This window comes from Protopterus annectens, chromosome 12.part0 (genome assembly GCF_019279795.1).
Source record: "Protopterus annectens isolate FY-2018-M chromosome 12.part0, PAN1.0, whole genome shotgun sequence".
Classification (NCBI taxonomy): domain Eukaryota; kingdom Metazoa; phylum Chordata; order Ceratodontiformes; family Protopteridae; genus Protopterus; species Protopterus annectens.
In genome coordinates this window covers 1,497,558,973-1,497,575,523 of record NC_056746.1, presented here as the reverse complement: position 1 = coordinate 1,497,575,523, position 16,551 = coordinate 1,497,558,973, and the positions used below count along the sequence as shown (strand labels likewise).

General features: G+C 38.8%; 1 protein-coding gene and 2 long non-coding RNA genes across 4 annotated transcripts in view; all 3 read right to left on the bottom strand.

Moving 5' to 3' along the window:
- STXBP4 (syntaxin binding protein 4) overlaps positions 1-16,551 on the bottom strand; it is a 1,994,403-nt gene that overhangs the window by 360,680 nt on the left and 1,617,172 nt on the right. The window lies entirely within an intron of this gene.
- LOC122817255 lies at positions 6,840-7,875 on the bottom strand. The gene is made up of 3 exons (XR_006367182.1): positions 7,809-7,875; positions 7,282-7,414; positions 6,840-6,890 (listed from the first exon to the last, which is right to left on the bottom strand). It is a non-coding gene; the product is annotated as an uncharacterized LOC122817255 (long non-coding RNA).
- Positions 8,401-9,890, bottom strand: LOC122817256. Its single transcript, XR_006367183.1, has 3 exons — positions 9,776-9,890; positions 8,845-8,977; positions 8,401-8,451 (listed from the first exon to the last, which is right to left on the bottom strand). It is a non-coding gene; the product is annotated as an uncharacterized LOC122817256 (long non-coding RNA).

Below are 16,551 nucleotides of genomic sequence, written 5' to 3'. Positions count from 1 at the left end.
ATAATGTATTTCATAGTGTACTATTCTATCTTAATTTCCAATAAAGTGGTCAATATATCAAGCTGTATGCAGATACAGCTAATGTTTAGTTCCCTGCTCCCCTTTAAGCAGGACGTTTTAACTTCCTCCAGGGTAAAGAATAATCATGCCACAAATTCACTGAACTTTTCCTTTTTGTTACAGATACCCTATGTTTTCTGAAAAAATGTAGATTTGTGGGTAAACAGCATTGTCCAGAATGCAACATTTCTGACATGAATCTGAGAATAGTAATACCTCAGTCTTATCGTTTACACTCAAATTTGAGCTCTGGAAGTTCTTTAAGATGATTCTGATGTTCAAGAATAGTAATGTCTTTCGGCTTTTCCAGGTTAGGGGTCACCACAGCAGAACTCCGGTCTGCTAATGATTGGCAGTGGATTTATACAGTGCCGAGTTGCCAGCCCAACGCCCAACCTTCAAAGAAGGCACACCCATTCACGGACGCACCTACCTGCATGTCTTTATATAAGTCACTCGACCGCAGGGAGGACATGCAGACTCCACATAGAAGGCACTCCAGCTGAGAATTGAACAGGAGAACCTTTTGCTGTGAGGCGACAACTCTAATGTTCAAGAATACAAGGATAATTCCTTTCCTTACTACCTAAACAGTTATGCAGGGGGAATATGAGGACTGCACTGTTCAAGTCCTTGGCTATGGTCTATATCCCCAGACACTAGCAAATTAATTGAGAGCATGGCTATCAGTATACAATATATAATATACTAATATATTAAGGCATGCAGAGTCTTAAACATTTTAAATATGGCCATAACTTGCAACCTCATAATTAATTAGTAATCTGAAATTAATAACACCAGTTTAAAAATATATGTGATCATATTATTTTGAGAAATAAACTCGAAGAATATTAAAGAAACAGCTAGTGAGGGACTACAAAAGTAAACCTTCAAACTTTACTTCTGAACTCAGTTGAGTTTCCTTACATAAACTATTATACTACTGCTGTATTTAACAGCGTGTATGTGGTGTGAATCATTTATGTGAGTATACACAACAGTGTGTTTCAACAATTTTATATAAGAACAAACACTGATTTCACCAAACATTTCAACATATTAAAAAAGTAACAAAACTTGAAAACTATCCTTTGTGTCTGCTCTATTGCTGCAGATGGATACAACTTTGACTACTAAGGGATATGGGATTGATTAGCACCTCAAGCATCTACTGGAGTTATTGAGGGGAGGATCAACATACTTCCCCTTGCAGAATGGAGGCAGATTGGGACTGTTCAATATTACAATTTCATAGAGAAAGGGATGGTAATACAAACAACTGTCTAGGGATGGGCACGTGGACAACGAACTACAAACATGCCTCCCCTCGCTACAGACATGCACTGAAGACAGCACTCACATCCCTAACAAACTCACCTATTCTGACCACCCAGGCAAATAAAGACACAGACACCACACACTCAAATCCATACAAATAAACAGGCATTCGACATCACTCATATCCTCTGTAGACATGTACATACACTGCCACAAATACACACAAGTGCGCACACATGCCACCACCACCACCACTACATTTTACCTGCCCTTACCTCTGACGTGCTCTCCCTCCATTGACTATAATGTGGGAATGCAGCATTTTAGCCATGTTAATTAAGATGGCTGGCTGTGATAACTTATGCAGCCAAGCAATCCTCTGAATTGCCCAACTGTGTAACTGCCTTTCCACAGGCATTTCCAGGAAAACACATCTAATTACCATTAGTCACTTCCCTGAAAATGTTCATTTACCATGGCTGTGAAGACTACCAATCATGGTGATTCTACTGATCATATAGAACTACTGTGGTGGGAGCATTTCTGAATCAGAAAGGACCTCGGTGAATAGTCGGTCACTCATGTTAGAGGTTACAATTCAAGGTATCCTCTTCTGAATCCCAACAATTTTATTCTTCATATTACATCTGTCTGTTTTGCTATCTTATACAAATCACAGTGGTGTATGTAACATGATTAGTTACTTATAAATGACAGTACAGTGTGACAAATATACCATGTTTTTCATATATGTATCATTATAAGATGAATATATCCCTTCCACTGTGACTCAGTCAACTTGCTGTGAACTGGTTAGGAATTCAACCTGTCAGGGAAAAAAAAAGAATTTTGCAACTCTCATTGGGGTGGGGTGGGGGGACAAGCCACCTTCAGCTTGTATACATCAGCTCCACAGTTGAACCAATATGAAGAAAAGGTAAATTGGGGATGGAGTGTGGATGGATCAAGGCTGGACTGGCTAGAGAGGTCTAAAACAATAACTTAAGGAATGTGATACATAAAGAGTTCAGGCACAGTTAAGTCATACAAAGGCCTTGTGGTAGCATCCAGGAGTGGAGAACACTAAGTTAATGGCCTCCTGAATGATGGAGGGTAGAAAGGGAAGGTATTTGCTTTAATGTATACTAGTGAGTAGATAAAGGGGAAAGGAATGATATTCTCAAAGGCTTTGTCAATCAAAATAGGACAGTGTATGGGAGAAACTGAAAAAAAAATGGCAGGGAAGTCAAAGAAAAAGTGCAGAGGTTATGCCTAGGTAGTACTTAATAATATTAAAACACTGAAAAAATGGAAGGGCAGTGAAGGCAATGGATTCTTGGCTGACATTAATGAGATAGTTAGATTTTATTTATTTATTATTTATTTATTTTATTTTACATTTGTTGACCGGGATAGTCCGTCTGGATTACATGTCCATTTTCAGCGGAGGCCCGGGGAGAAAAGCTCCACTGTGACAGTAATTAATACAAAAAGATAATACAAATGATTACATTCATACAAAAGTAATTATATTCTAATAATAAACATTAAAAGAGTAAAAATATTTATACAATAGTGAAAATACAAAAAATCAACACAGATTCCGGAGTGGATATTCTTCTATTAAGAACTAAACTTCTTTAGTATAGAAGAGATGAGAAACGGTAAAGCAGTAAAAAAGGTAGGGGCCCACGGGAAGATCTATGTAGAAGGAGAGAAGGATTAGTCAGGATTGGAGCATTGACAGAGCCAGTTTGTCCTTAAATGGAGATGTAGTTTTTTTTTGAAAGAATTAAGAGAGCTGTTACAGGTGAGACTAGGAGGGAGGGAGTTCCATATTTTTCCAATGGTATTGGTAAAGAGTGAGTCACCTCCTACATTATTGGCTTTGATTGTTTGAACTAGAAGTTTATTTGAGGAACGCAAACTTCTGAGGTTATTGTAGGGTATGATTATGTTATTCAGAGCTGGCGTTTTTTCCGGCTGATTCAAGATTTTAAATGCTTCTATCAGTTGGGTCTGTTTTAGAAGGTTAGGGTATTCAATCCAATCTAGGTTGTTTAGATTAATACAGTGATGTGTTCTGTAGGGCATACCTGTGGCAAATCTGGCAATATGATTATAGCAGCGTTCTAGTTTATTTAGTTCAGATGTGTTGAGGTTAGTGAGTATGGGAGATGCATATAGGAGGGTGGAGAGAAGATGTGAGCGGGCCAGTGTCACTTTTGCTATAGGAGTTAGAAATGATTTGATCCGATAAAAGGATCCTAGTTTTTGTTAACGGTTTTAATGGTCTGATTAATATGTATATCAAATTTGAGTTTGTTGTCTATGGAGACTCCTAGTAGTTTGGTATAGGGGTCAGGGAGATGATAGTCCCATTTTGGAGTAAATAGAAAAGGATAGCGGTGTGATCTTTTGGGGTGAAATAGTAGTAACTTTGTTTTGTTTGGATTCAGGATCAATTTACGTTCTAACAGCCAATTTTCTACTGATGTAAAGCAGGACTGGGTTTTGCTAGTAGGTTAACAGAGGATGTGTCAGAACAAATTAATGTGGAGTCGTCTGCATACTGAATGCAGGTGGCTTCAGGGATGGCTTTATACAGGTCATTTGTAAAGATAGTAAAAAGGAGAGGCCCCAGTATTGATCCTTGGGGTACCCCTATGGTATTTGGTAAGAGTTTAGAGAGTTTTGATTGCCAAAGGACGGCTTGTTTCCTATCAGTGAGGTAGTCTATAAACCAGTCTAGAGCTTGTTTATCAAGATGTAGATTATCTAGTGTACGATAGAGGATTTGATGGTTCACCATATCAAAGGCCTTTGATAGGTCAAGGAACAGTGCTGAAGATATTTTTCTGTCATTTCTGTTGTGATTGATAGTATCTGTAAAGGAGAGAAGGGCAGTGGTCGTACTGTGGTGGGGTCTAAAGCCATGTTGTGAGTTGGTTAGTAAATTGTTGTGGATAAGATAGTGAAGAAGTTGTTTGTGTATGCACTTCTCCATGATTTTGGCTAGTGGTGACAGTATGGCTATGGGCCTATAGTTTGATAGTTCGGTAGATAGGCCACCTTTGTGGAGGGGTATGACATGGGATATTTTCCATAAAGATGGTATTTTAGATTCTGTAATGGTTCTGTTAATAATTATCGAGATGGGGAAAGCAATGGCATCTGCTGCTATCTGTAGATATTCAGCCGAGTAAATCTGCAGAGAGTGTAGTTGGTTTTAGTTTCTTTAGTAAGGATCTTATAAAGGAGGTAGGGACAGGCTGAAATTTGAATGTAGGTGGAGAATGTTGGGAGTTGTTTGTGTTTATAGTATTGGTATTCGGTAGTTGGTTAGCTAGGGATTGTATAATATCAGTGAAGAAGTTGTTAAAGGAATTGGATACTTCTTCTGGGGTTTTGTCGCTTAGTTGTCCTGGGGTGGGTGTAGAGGATTTACCTGGGTGGAGAAGATTGTTCATTCCAGACCAAAATTTTTTCGGATTGTTTTGGTGTTTATTTTGTAGTTGGCAATAAAAATTTTTCTTGTCAGATAATGTTGCTTTTTTGGTTTCATTTCTTAGTTGTTGGAATTTAATGCGGTCCGAGGCTAATTTGGTTGATCGCCATATGCTCCATGCTTTGTTTCTAAGTTTAATTAGAGAAGTGGTATTTTTTGTCAACCAAGGTGCAATTCTGGATTTTACTCTAATTGTTCTAATGGGGGCATGTGACTTAAGTATGGCTAGGAATGTTGTGTTAAAAAGAAGTACTGCTTCCTCTAAGGGAAGGTGTTTAAGGGGTGCCCAGTTGATTGATTGAAGTTCAACCAGAAATTTATTGGTGTCAAAGTATTTCTTGTTTCTGACTAGCCTATACATTGGTGGATTAGAGTCGATAGCCTTTGATTTTCTGATATAGGTGATGAGGTGATCACTAAGGTTGTTTGGAAGGGTCCCTACTGAATATGTGTGTGTGTTTGACTATTGATGAGGATCCAGTCCAGGATACTCTCTTTTTGCTTACTATTACCTATTCGGTAGGGAAGATACTAGTTGATGAAATCCATGTAGGTTAATATGAGTAGTATTGGTTTCTGAGGAGCATTTAGTCCAGTCTATGTTAACATCTCCAAGGATAATGGTTTCTTGGGGATATTTATTTGACAGCCAGCTAAGGATGTGTTCTAGTGTGTCTGAGTTGTCTCCGGGGGGAATATAGGTCACAATTAGGTTTATATTTTTGTCATTGTTTATTTTTAGTTTTAGTGCTATTATTTCAGCATTTGAGATTTGAGGTGGTTGAGGTGAGTTTATAGTGACATTCAGTGTGTTCTTATAGAGCACTGCTACGCCACCTCCCTTTTTAGACTGTCGATCCTGTCTAAATATATTATAGCCTGGTGGTATCACCTCATTATCTTTGGTCCCTTGTTTTAGCCATGTTTCTGTTAGACACATTATATCAGGGAGATACATTGCTATGAGGGCATGCATATCATGGACCTTCTTATTTAAGCTTCTTATGTTTAAGTGGTATATCTGAAGGGAATTAGGTGAGGAAAGTGGTTGGTTGTTTATAGTTGTGGGGTGTGTAGGACCTGGATTTGGATGGATATCCCCATCTATGGTAGTATTTTTTCTTATATAGTCTAATAGTCTAATGAGTTTAAATAATAACTTAAGTTCTTGTTTGGATTTGGTGGATCTTGGGTTCGGTTTGAGGGGGTTATGATGAGTGGGATGGTATGTTTTGTTAGGCAGATGGGTAATATAACTATGGATACAGTTGGAGGCTGAGGAGGTACTGGTTTGGCTTCTGGGGTGATAAGAACCTGGGAGTGTCTGTCCTTCATATCTAGTTAGTAGATATAGTTTGATAATGAGAAGTAGGATCCACAGTACAATGTTTTTCATTGGTTTAGTTGTGATGGATATCCTAGGCTTCATCTTCTTTGGGTAATAGAGTTCAGTATTAGTTAACGTCTTGGAGGGTGAATAGGTGTTGATTCAAAGTCAGTAAAAAGATAAAACTGATTGGCTAACGAAATAGAGGTAGGGGAGTGGCTAGTTGACTATAAATTTAGCTATACTGGGGGCGGGTGGGATAAGGGGGCAGGGCGGGGAGCGGAGCGAGCCCGAGCGTAGCGGAGTTTCTACCACCCCTAAGAGAAGGTAAATTTCCAAAAGTTGTGATGTTTATGTTTTTACCACTCGTAATGTTTAGTGCCTGCCTTTTACAGGTTACTGTGATGTACTTTTGCAAGGCACTTCCAATTCTGTCAGTTACCCAATTTTTAACGCTAATGTTAACTTTATAGGCTTAGTTAGGGAGTTATTTGCTGCTGCGTTCTGATCCCAGAGCGCTAGTAATCCCAGGGTTTGCTTAAACAGACTAATCAGTATGTAGCAAAAATAGAGTAGTAGGAGACCTTGTTGGGATCAAGCGTACTGTTCGCTGATTTACAAGTTGCTTTTGAGAGCTCGGAAATATATATTTTTTTAGTTATACTGTCCGTTGGGGATTTGATTTAGGTCGCCAGGGCAAACACAGTGATACACCTAGAACAGATAAAACAAGAATCATATGCAGGAAACAGGGCTAGTCGCTAAAAGCAAATAAAGGCAATTATGCAGTTTCCAGTAGTAATTCCATGATACTATCTCGTTAACGGGGTTTCAACCACCCCTAAGAGAAGGTAAATTTCCAAAAGTTGTGATGTTTATGTTTTTACCACTCGTAATGTTTAGTGCCTGCCTTTTACAGGTTACTGTGATGTACTTTTGCAAGGCACTTCCAATTCTGTCAGTTACCCAATTTTTAACGCTAATGTTAACTTTATAGGCTTAGTTAGGAGTTATTTGCTGCTGCTCTGATCCCAGAGCGCTAGTAATCCCAGGGTTTGCTTAAACAGACTAATCAGTATGTAGCAAAAATAGAGTAGTAGGAGACCTTGTTGGGATCAAGCGTACTGTTCGCTGATTTACAAGTTGCTTTTGAGAGCTCGGAAATATATTTTTTTTTTTTATTTATACTGTCCGTTGGGGATTTGATTTAGGTCGCCAGGGCAAACACAGTGATACACCTAGAACAGATAAAACAAGAATCATATGCAGGAAACAGGGCTAGTCGCTAAAAGCAAATAAAGGCAATTATGCAGTTTCCAGTAGTAATTCCATGATACTATCTCGTTAACGGGGTTTCAACCACCCCTAAGAGAAGGTAAATTTCCAAAAGTTGTGATGTTTATGTTTTTACCACTCGTAATGTTTAGTGCCTGCCTTTTACAGGTTACTGTGATGTACTTTTGCAAGGCACTTCCAATTCTGTCAGTTACCCAATTTTTAACGCTAATGTTAACTTTATAGGCTTAGTTAGGGAGTTATTTGCTGCTGCGTTCTGATCCCAGAGCGCTAGTAATCCCAGGGTTTGCTTAAACAGACTAATCAGTATGTAGCAAAAATAGAGTAGTAGGAGACCTTGTTGGGATCAAGCGTACTGTTCGCTGATTTACAAGTTGCTTTTGAGAGCTCGGAAATATATTTTTTTTTATTTATACTGTCCGTTGGGGATTTGATTTAGGTCGCCAGGGCAAACACAGTGATACACCTAGAACAGATAAAACAAGAATCATATGCAGGAAACAGGGCTAGTCGCTAAAAGCAAATAAAGGCAATTATGCAGTTTCCAGTAGTAATTCCATGATACTATCTCGTTAACGGGGTTTCAACCACCCCTAAGAGAAGGTAAATTTCCAAAAGTTGTGATGTTTATGTTTTTACCACTCGTAATGTTTAGTGCCTGCCTTTTACAGGTTACTGTGATGTACTTTTGCAAGGCACTTCCAATTCTGTCAGTTACCCAATTTTTAACGCTAATGTTAACTTTATAGGCTTAGTTAGGAGTTATTTGCTGCTGCCTGATCCCAGAGCTAGTAATCCCAGGGTTTGCTTAAACAGACTAATCAGTATGTAGCAAAATAGAGTAGTAGGAGACCTTGTTGGGATCAAAGTTGTTCGCTGATTTACAAGTTGCTTTTGAGAGCTCGGAAATATATTTTTTTTATTTATACTGTCCGTTGGGGATTTGATTTAGGTCGCCAGGGCAAACACAGTGATACACCTAGAACAGATAAAACAAGAATCATATGCAGGAAACAGGGCTAGTCGCTAAAAGCAAATAAAGGCAATTATGCAGTTTCCAGTAGTAATTCCATGATACTATCTCGTTAACGGGTTTCAACCACCCCTAAGAGAAGGTAAATTTCCAAAAGTTGTGATGTTTATGTTTTTACCACTCGTAATGTTTAGTGCCTGCCTTTTACAGGTTACTGTGATGTACTTTTGCAAGGCACTTCCAATTCTGTCAGTTACCCAATTTTTAACGCTAATGTTAACTTTATAGGCTTAGTTAGGGAGTTATTTGCTGCTGCGTTCTGATCCCAGAGCGCTAGTAATCCCAGGGTTTGCTTAAACAGACTAATCAGTATGTAGCAAAAATAGAGTAGTAGGAGACCTTGTTGGGATCAAGCGTACTGTTCGCTGATTTACAAGTTGCTTTTGAGAGCTCGGAAATATATATTTTTTTTTTATTTATACTGTCCGTTGGGGATTTGATTTAGGTCGCCAGGGCAAACACAGTGATACACCTAGAACAGATAAAACAAGAATCATATGCAGGAAACAGGGCTAGTCGCTAAAAGCAAATAAAGGCAATTATGCAGTTTCCAGTAGTAATTCCATGATACTATCTCGTTAACGCTCTTTCATTCACAAACTAGTTAACATGTATATACAAGTAAACGCTCCTTGAAGAATTCTATATGCTACCTTTAGCACTTTTCCTAGTAAGAAACAGTCACTTTTCTAGTATGCAATAACAACCTAATAGATAGCATAATGTTAACATTGAGAGTACTGATTTGCTCAAAACATGTTAGTGCACGCTGTCTTCTAACTTCTAAAACAACCACTTTTCAGTTGAACGACAGTACCCCAATGAAGCTTTATTAGATCCACTAAGAGTCGCTAAGATATCTACAGAAATATGATTAAATCAAAGTCAAACAAATTAGTATACGAACCCTGTTATGGCGACTACCACCTGGGTTCAAGAACGCAGCGGTGACTCATAAGAAATGGCGGTACATCTAGGTACCTTTGTAACTTCTCAACCACCCCTAAGAGAAGGTAAATTTCCAAAAGTTGTGATGTTTATGTTTTTACCACTCGTAATGTTTAGTGCCTGCCTTTTACAGGTTACTGTGATGTACTTTTGCAAGGCACTTCCAATTCTGTCAGTTACCCAATTTTTAACGCTAATGTTAACTTTATAGGCTTAGTTAGGGAGTTATTTGCTGCTGCGTTCTGATCCCAGAGCGCTAGTAATCCCAGGGTTTGCTTAAACAGACTAATCAGTATGTAGCAAAAATAGAGTAGTAGGAGACCTTGTTGGGATCAAGCGTACTGTTCGCTGATTTACAAGTTGCTTTTGAGAGCTCGGAAATATATTTTTTTTTTTTATTTATACTGTCCGTTGGGGATTTGATTTAGGTCGCCAGGGCAAACACACAGATTCTGCTGATGGAGAATGTAGCAAAGGTTTTGGACAGTATCTTAGAAGAGTAACATATTCTGCTGTCCAGAGAAGAAGTTTCAATGGTGGTGGAGTGCTACTAAAGAGCAAGGATGGTAAGAAAGGACCCTGTTAACTTTAGAGTGATTTCCTTCTTTAATGTGGTTGCCAATATTTCTGCCCATTTGCTTGCACCTATCTGGAGAAGATCATATCAGTCTTGGTGTTGTAAACCCAGGTAGTTTTTCTTAAAGTGAGAAGGTCTAAGGATCAACACTGTTTCTTACATTCTAAGGAATACTGGAGCTAAACAAATGGAGGAAAGCAGGTGTTATTCTATATGACATACCACAGAATTTCAGCATAGTTTGGTGGCACTTCCTGGTGAGTAAAGATCCAGTGTTTATGGTGGTACTCAATGGGGGTCTTTCAAAACTACAAGTGGAATGGAGCATAAGGCAGTGAATGCCACTGTCCACTTTACTGTCCCCCATTTTTTAGCCCACTGAATTTGTAGCACAAGGGATAAAGAAAGACCTTGACAATCACTGGGAGGAGAGGTGCACAAAGTGTTGTCATGTCACTATGCTCTGCAAGTTACTACAGATACTCTTCACAGATTACTACAGATACAACGGAACTCTTACAGGAACTTCAGGGGTGCACAAAGTGTTATCATATCACTATAGTCTTCACAGATTACTACAGATATAAAGGAATTTTTATATGGACGTTAGGGGTGCACAAAGTCTTGTCATGTCACTATACTCTGTAGGTTACTACAGATACTCTCAGTAGGTTACTACAGACATTCTCAGTAGGTTACTACAGATATAAAGGAAACTTTACAGGGACTTTATGCGTACACAGAGGCTTTCTTCTCACAATACTCTTCACAGGTTAATACAGATACACTTTGCAAGTTACTACAGATACTCTTCACAGCTTACTGCAGACAGAAAGGAACCCTTACGGGGACTTTATGGGTACACAAGTGTTGTCATGTCACTATACTCTGCAAGTTACTACAGATACTCTCAGTAGGTTACTACAGATATAAAGGAACCCTTACAGGGAATTTATGGGTACACAAAGTGCTTTCTTCTCACAATACTCTTCACAGATTAATACAGATAGTCTTCGCAGGTTACTACAGATACTCTTCACAGCTTACTGCAGACAGAAAGTAACCCTTATGGGGACTTTATGGGTACACAAGTGTTGCCATGTCATTATACTCTGCAGGTTACTACATATACTCTTAGTAGGTTACTACAGACACTCTCAGCAAGTTACTACAGATATAACGGAACACTTACAGGGATTTTAAGGGTGCACAAAGTGTTGTCATGTCACTATACTCTTCACAAATTAATACAGGTACTCTTCACAGGTTACTAGAGGTATAAAGGAACTCTTACAGGGACTTTAGGGCACAAGGGGTACTGTACAGCTAACAGATTGTGAGAAAAATGTTTTTGTAGTTCTGCTATGGCACTCCTGTCTTGAGAGGATATGGCTTCCAATTATTCAGAGAGGAGGTCAGAAATACTTAGGGATAAGGGCTGATCTGACTTTGAGCATAACGCAAGGAAAAAATGTCAACCACTGGCTGAGAAGGTGGCAAACATACTAGACAAATGGGTTGGTAAGGTGGGCTTATTGAGTGGTCAGATTTCTCCAATTCACATAACAGTGTAACAATATATTATTTATAGGGCCAGATATGTCTCACTGGCCTTACCAGGTAAAGGAAAAAGACCAATGAAAGGCAGGATAGGAAGAGGAAGAGCAAGACTAGAAGCACCGAAGGCAACTCCTAATTTTAGGAAGTTTTACTGTTGAACTATCAAATATGCTATGGAATAGCAGTCTCACCCAGGTAAGTGTGTTGCAAATCCAATGGAAATATTACTACTGGGATTAAGGTAAGGCAACTTAGGAGCCTTTTGAAATTTTAAGAACGTAATTGCAACGCTTGGAAAAGTAAAACACATAATTGCCTATGTCCATGGTTGTAGTATTTATTTATTTACTTAGTTAATTAGTTAATTGGTCAGTCTGGTAGTTATTTTATCAACAAAGGTTGAGCTTGGATCCCAACAGATATTTCTCAGACCTGAACCAGTGATCATTAAATACAAAAACAAATGTTTAACAATTAGAAGTACAGTAAGACAGGAAAAGAAGGCCTTCACTAATGAAATAGATGTGTTAACGTAAGATAATGCAGAATAGCTGTCAAGTAATAAGTAAGAAAATAATAAACACATCTACTACTGCACATGTCAAGGAATCAAAACTGAAGTCATATTTACAACAAAAAGGTAGAAGTGAAATAAAGAAGATACAAGAAGAGAAAAGGAATGCAGGGAAATATTATGCATAAAAATGAGCTAAGAGATGATTAACGTCGTAGAGATGGAGATGAAAATTTTTTCCCACTACAAGTTACAACTTTAGAGTTATTAATATACAGGTTGTAGGTGTGTGGGTGTGAACCACCTATGCTGAAGAGTGAATGGAAAGGTGAAAGTCTTCTGCAGGAACACTTTAAAGATGTAACAATGAATTTGAGAAGTTGCTGTTTTCTGTCAAAAAAAATACACTTTTTTTTTTTTTTTTGAAGTGTTGGGACTGTGATATCTTGTCTTACACTTTTGACAGCGCCTCAAGAGAATCATTCAGAAACAGTGAAGTGGAACACATTCTACAGATATGACAGAAGATGAGGTGGCCTGATGGATTCTGCAGAGACACAGACTGCTGGAAGGAGAAAGTGAGAGGTGAGGGGTGAGGGTTGGTTAGTTAAATGTAACAGTATGGAATTAGAGACTAAATATAGGCTAACCGTACCAAGGACAAAGAACTGATTCAAGTCTTTCAAACAGCAAGAAGGGAATATAGGTCTCCCGAAATATAGTGGAGTAAGAAAGGATTAAGAGCTCATGCATAAGTGAGGATGCAAAGAGGAAACCAGTGTTATCCAAGACAGGGAGGTTAAAAATAAGGGTCTGGGAGCTAATTAAACTTATAGGTGGAATATACAAGGATTTATGGGAAAAAAAGGACCAAACATAGATTTTACACGCATAAGGAGGCATGGTTACAAAATTGGGGGGGGGGGGGGGTGGCGTCAAACAAACAATATGAGAAGAAACAGATTCTCTGCAATGATTTTAAAATGGCAAGTCTAGTATATTATTATGAGACTGTTCCACAAACGACATCTGATCCAGACTTCAAGATAAGCTGGGAGGAGGACAATAAATGCTGGAGATATGGACAGTATGAACTGAGAGATTTCCATATACAGTGAGCGTGCGCAGGTGACAAGAATTTGTGGAGGAAAACGAGTTTGATTTTTGAAACTGTCTATGAAAAATTCGGGTTTGATAGCTGGGATTTTTTATCTGTAATGCAGAAATCGGAGGTGGAATATGTCAAAGGGATAAAAGAATAGAACTTCTTATTATGCAGAAGAGAAGGGTAGTGAAATTAACAGTGCAATACTGGAAAACTCTTATGAAAGAAAATTGAGAGATGGTTAAGTATGCAAGGTAGTTAGGAAAAGTAAAGGTAGGGTTACCAAAATGGAGAAAAAAAGTAATGAACTGGAAGAAGCAGGAATAGTGTATGGAAAGGGAACTGGAAATGACAGATAGTAAGGTTGAGGGCTCTGGGAAAACAATGCACATTATTTCTTATAAGGCTTTTAAAGGACCCTTCAGACTGCTTAGATTTAATGTATAAGGTCAAAATGTGCAACCTTCACCATGCTAGAATCTCCACTGAGAGTTTCAAATTATTTTGAGAAGTCAAACTGCCAAGGAGGGATATTGTGGGGTTTGCTGTTGTTTTTATTTTTCCCAAGTCAGGAGAGATTTAAGGTACATGGCCACATAAACAATAACAGTGTTTTTATAAGCATATGCTTGTTCCAAGACCTTTAAATAATTTATTTTGCATTTGTTCTTATGTATTCCATGCTTCTTGAATATTCACATTGTTTGCTTTTGTTTCTGCAATTTGAGGTCATGGTTGAAAAGGGTCTTCAGACCACCCCACCTACCTGGTTTACCAAACAGTAAATAAATACACTTGATAATGAGAAATATTTGGGAACTCCTTAAGGAGGAATAAGTCATGAATTTTTGATAAACTGGTTCTGTTCTTCGTGAAGAGTGAGCTGCCACCATAACAAGCAGGTAGCTGTAGGACACAAGGCACCTACGGGCGAAGCTGTAATATCATGAGCCTTTCCCAGTCTGTCACTGTCAGAGCTACAGTGCTATTTTATCAAGCAGCTTCTGCCTTATGACCAACTACTATTTTCAACAGTTATGTTTGTTGTAAATGATGCTGTAAATGTGTCTGCGTTTATGTGGCTATGACTATGTATGACATACTCTGAGCATCCATTGGGACCCACTAAAATACTTACTTTACTGGTTAGTATTGGCGCAATAAAAATGTCATACAAAAAGAAGCGCTCATATTGAAAAAGTGAGTCTCATTTTGTTAGGACTCCAAACACAATGATGTAATGCATAAGTATGAAAACAGCATGTACCTAACACTATTGTAAACAGTAACATAGCACAGAACACAAACAACATTCTTGTAGCAGGCTGTAATGTCGTAATTATCCCAAGTGTAGGGACATCACTACCATACCCATAGTCTATAAATATACTAACTCTGAAAGTGTACAGATTCATACTGATGGCATCAGTTAGGTTACAACATACTTTCAAATTTCACATCTTTTACAAGCTGCCTGACCTTACAGTCATCACTAAAACCACAAGGAAATAACACTAATACTAGAACCTGATCAAAGAAATATTCAACAGTACATATGTGTGACAAAACCCACACAGTACTTCATTTCAACAAAACAAGACACACCAAAATGGTAGTTACCCCAAAAAGGAAAAGAAAAAAGTACTGCCTTCTTAATTAAATTAAATCAATTCAATTCACAGATGTATCACACATATTAGCTGCTACTCTAACATAAACACAGATGTAACCTCAGTTTATTTCTCCAAATGTTTACATTTTTAATACTGTGAAAAAAAGGCCCAATCCCATTGTCAGGGCACAGTTAAAGTGCATGAAATCAGTTTTGCTTCAATATTTGCTGTTTGCCATGAATGCTTTTCTATGCAGCTGCAATGTACCAAGAACTGCCTCTTTCTGTAGCTTATATGGGGCCTGATTTAGAAAGGTTACCATGAGATGTGGTGGTGCAGCGGTTAGCGTTGTCGCCTCACAGCAAAAGGTTCTCCCGTTCGATTCTTGGCTGGAGCGCCTTCTGTGTGGAGTCTGCATGTCCTCCCCATGTTCAAGTGATGCTAAAGACATGCAGGTAGGTGCGAGCATGAACGGGCATGCCTTCTTTGAAGGTTGGGCATCGGGCTGGCAACTCGGCACTGTAAAAATCCACTGCCAATCATGAGCGGACTGCATTTCCACTGTGGCGACCCCTAACCGGGAAAAGCCGAAAGACCATGAGATGCATTTCTTGGGGTAACATTTTTGATTCAGATATAGCCTATGATGTTGCAACACAAACACGTGCAACACCACAATGGGCTAACTCAACAGCCATTCAAAATGCTAATGAAGCATTCCAGGGGAGAGGCAGCGGTTAATTAATTATCTCGGAACTGCTTGTGGTAAGGCATTTATGCAGTAAAATGATCACTCAGCTGTGTAAATTAACACTGCCTATATGGGCCACTCATGGTAATAAACACAGCCAAAAGCTAATTTTCATCCACCATTATTGGGGCGAATACCAAGGAGTTAGGACAAGTAGTGTTAGGTGTGTGTGCATGTGTATGTGAGGGTCTACGTGTGTGTGTGTGTGTGTGTGTGTGTGTGTGTGTGTGTGTGTGTGTGTGTGTGTGTGTGTGTGTGTGTGTGTGTGTGTGTGTGTGTGTGTGTGTGTGTGTGTGTGTGTGTGTGTTGGGGGTGAAGGGGTGAGTAGTGGTAGTGGTGTGTGTGTGTGTGTGTGTGTGTGGGGGGTGGGTGTGTGTGTGGGGGTGGGGTGTGTGTGTGTGGGGTGGGGGTGGGTGTGTATTAATGGGACAGTATGTCCATAAGTGCAATAAGATGAGAAGGGGGCTGTGTTGTGTGTGTAAGTATGGAATGAATGAATGTATGAATGTGTGTGTGGTGGGGGTGAGGGGCTGTATAACTTGCACACTCCCCTAGATTAATGAGAAAATCCTTTAAAATTATTGAGGGGTAACACTAGTCTCCAAGGATAATTATAATAGATCTTGCTTTAACGGCACTTAAACATAATGTGAGTTGGAAGAACACTAGTGACAAGGGATAACTCTTGCAGATCATACCTTAACAGCACTCAAATGTAATATCAGTTGGAGTAAAACACTATCAGGGATAACTCAGACAGATCATGTCCTAATAGAACTTTAGGTCTGGGGAACATTAGACACCAGAGAGAATGTTTTAACAATGTACCTTAACAGCACTTATGAAAAAAAAAACATAATACGAGTCAGAGGTAACCACTAGACACAGAGGTACTGTAAAGGCACTAAAAAGAATTCAAAAAGGCTTTAAACTCTACACTCTTTATACAGGAAACAGCAGCATTAGCCTAGTACACTA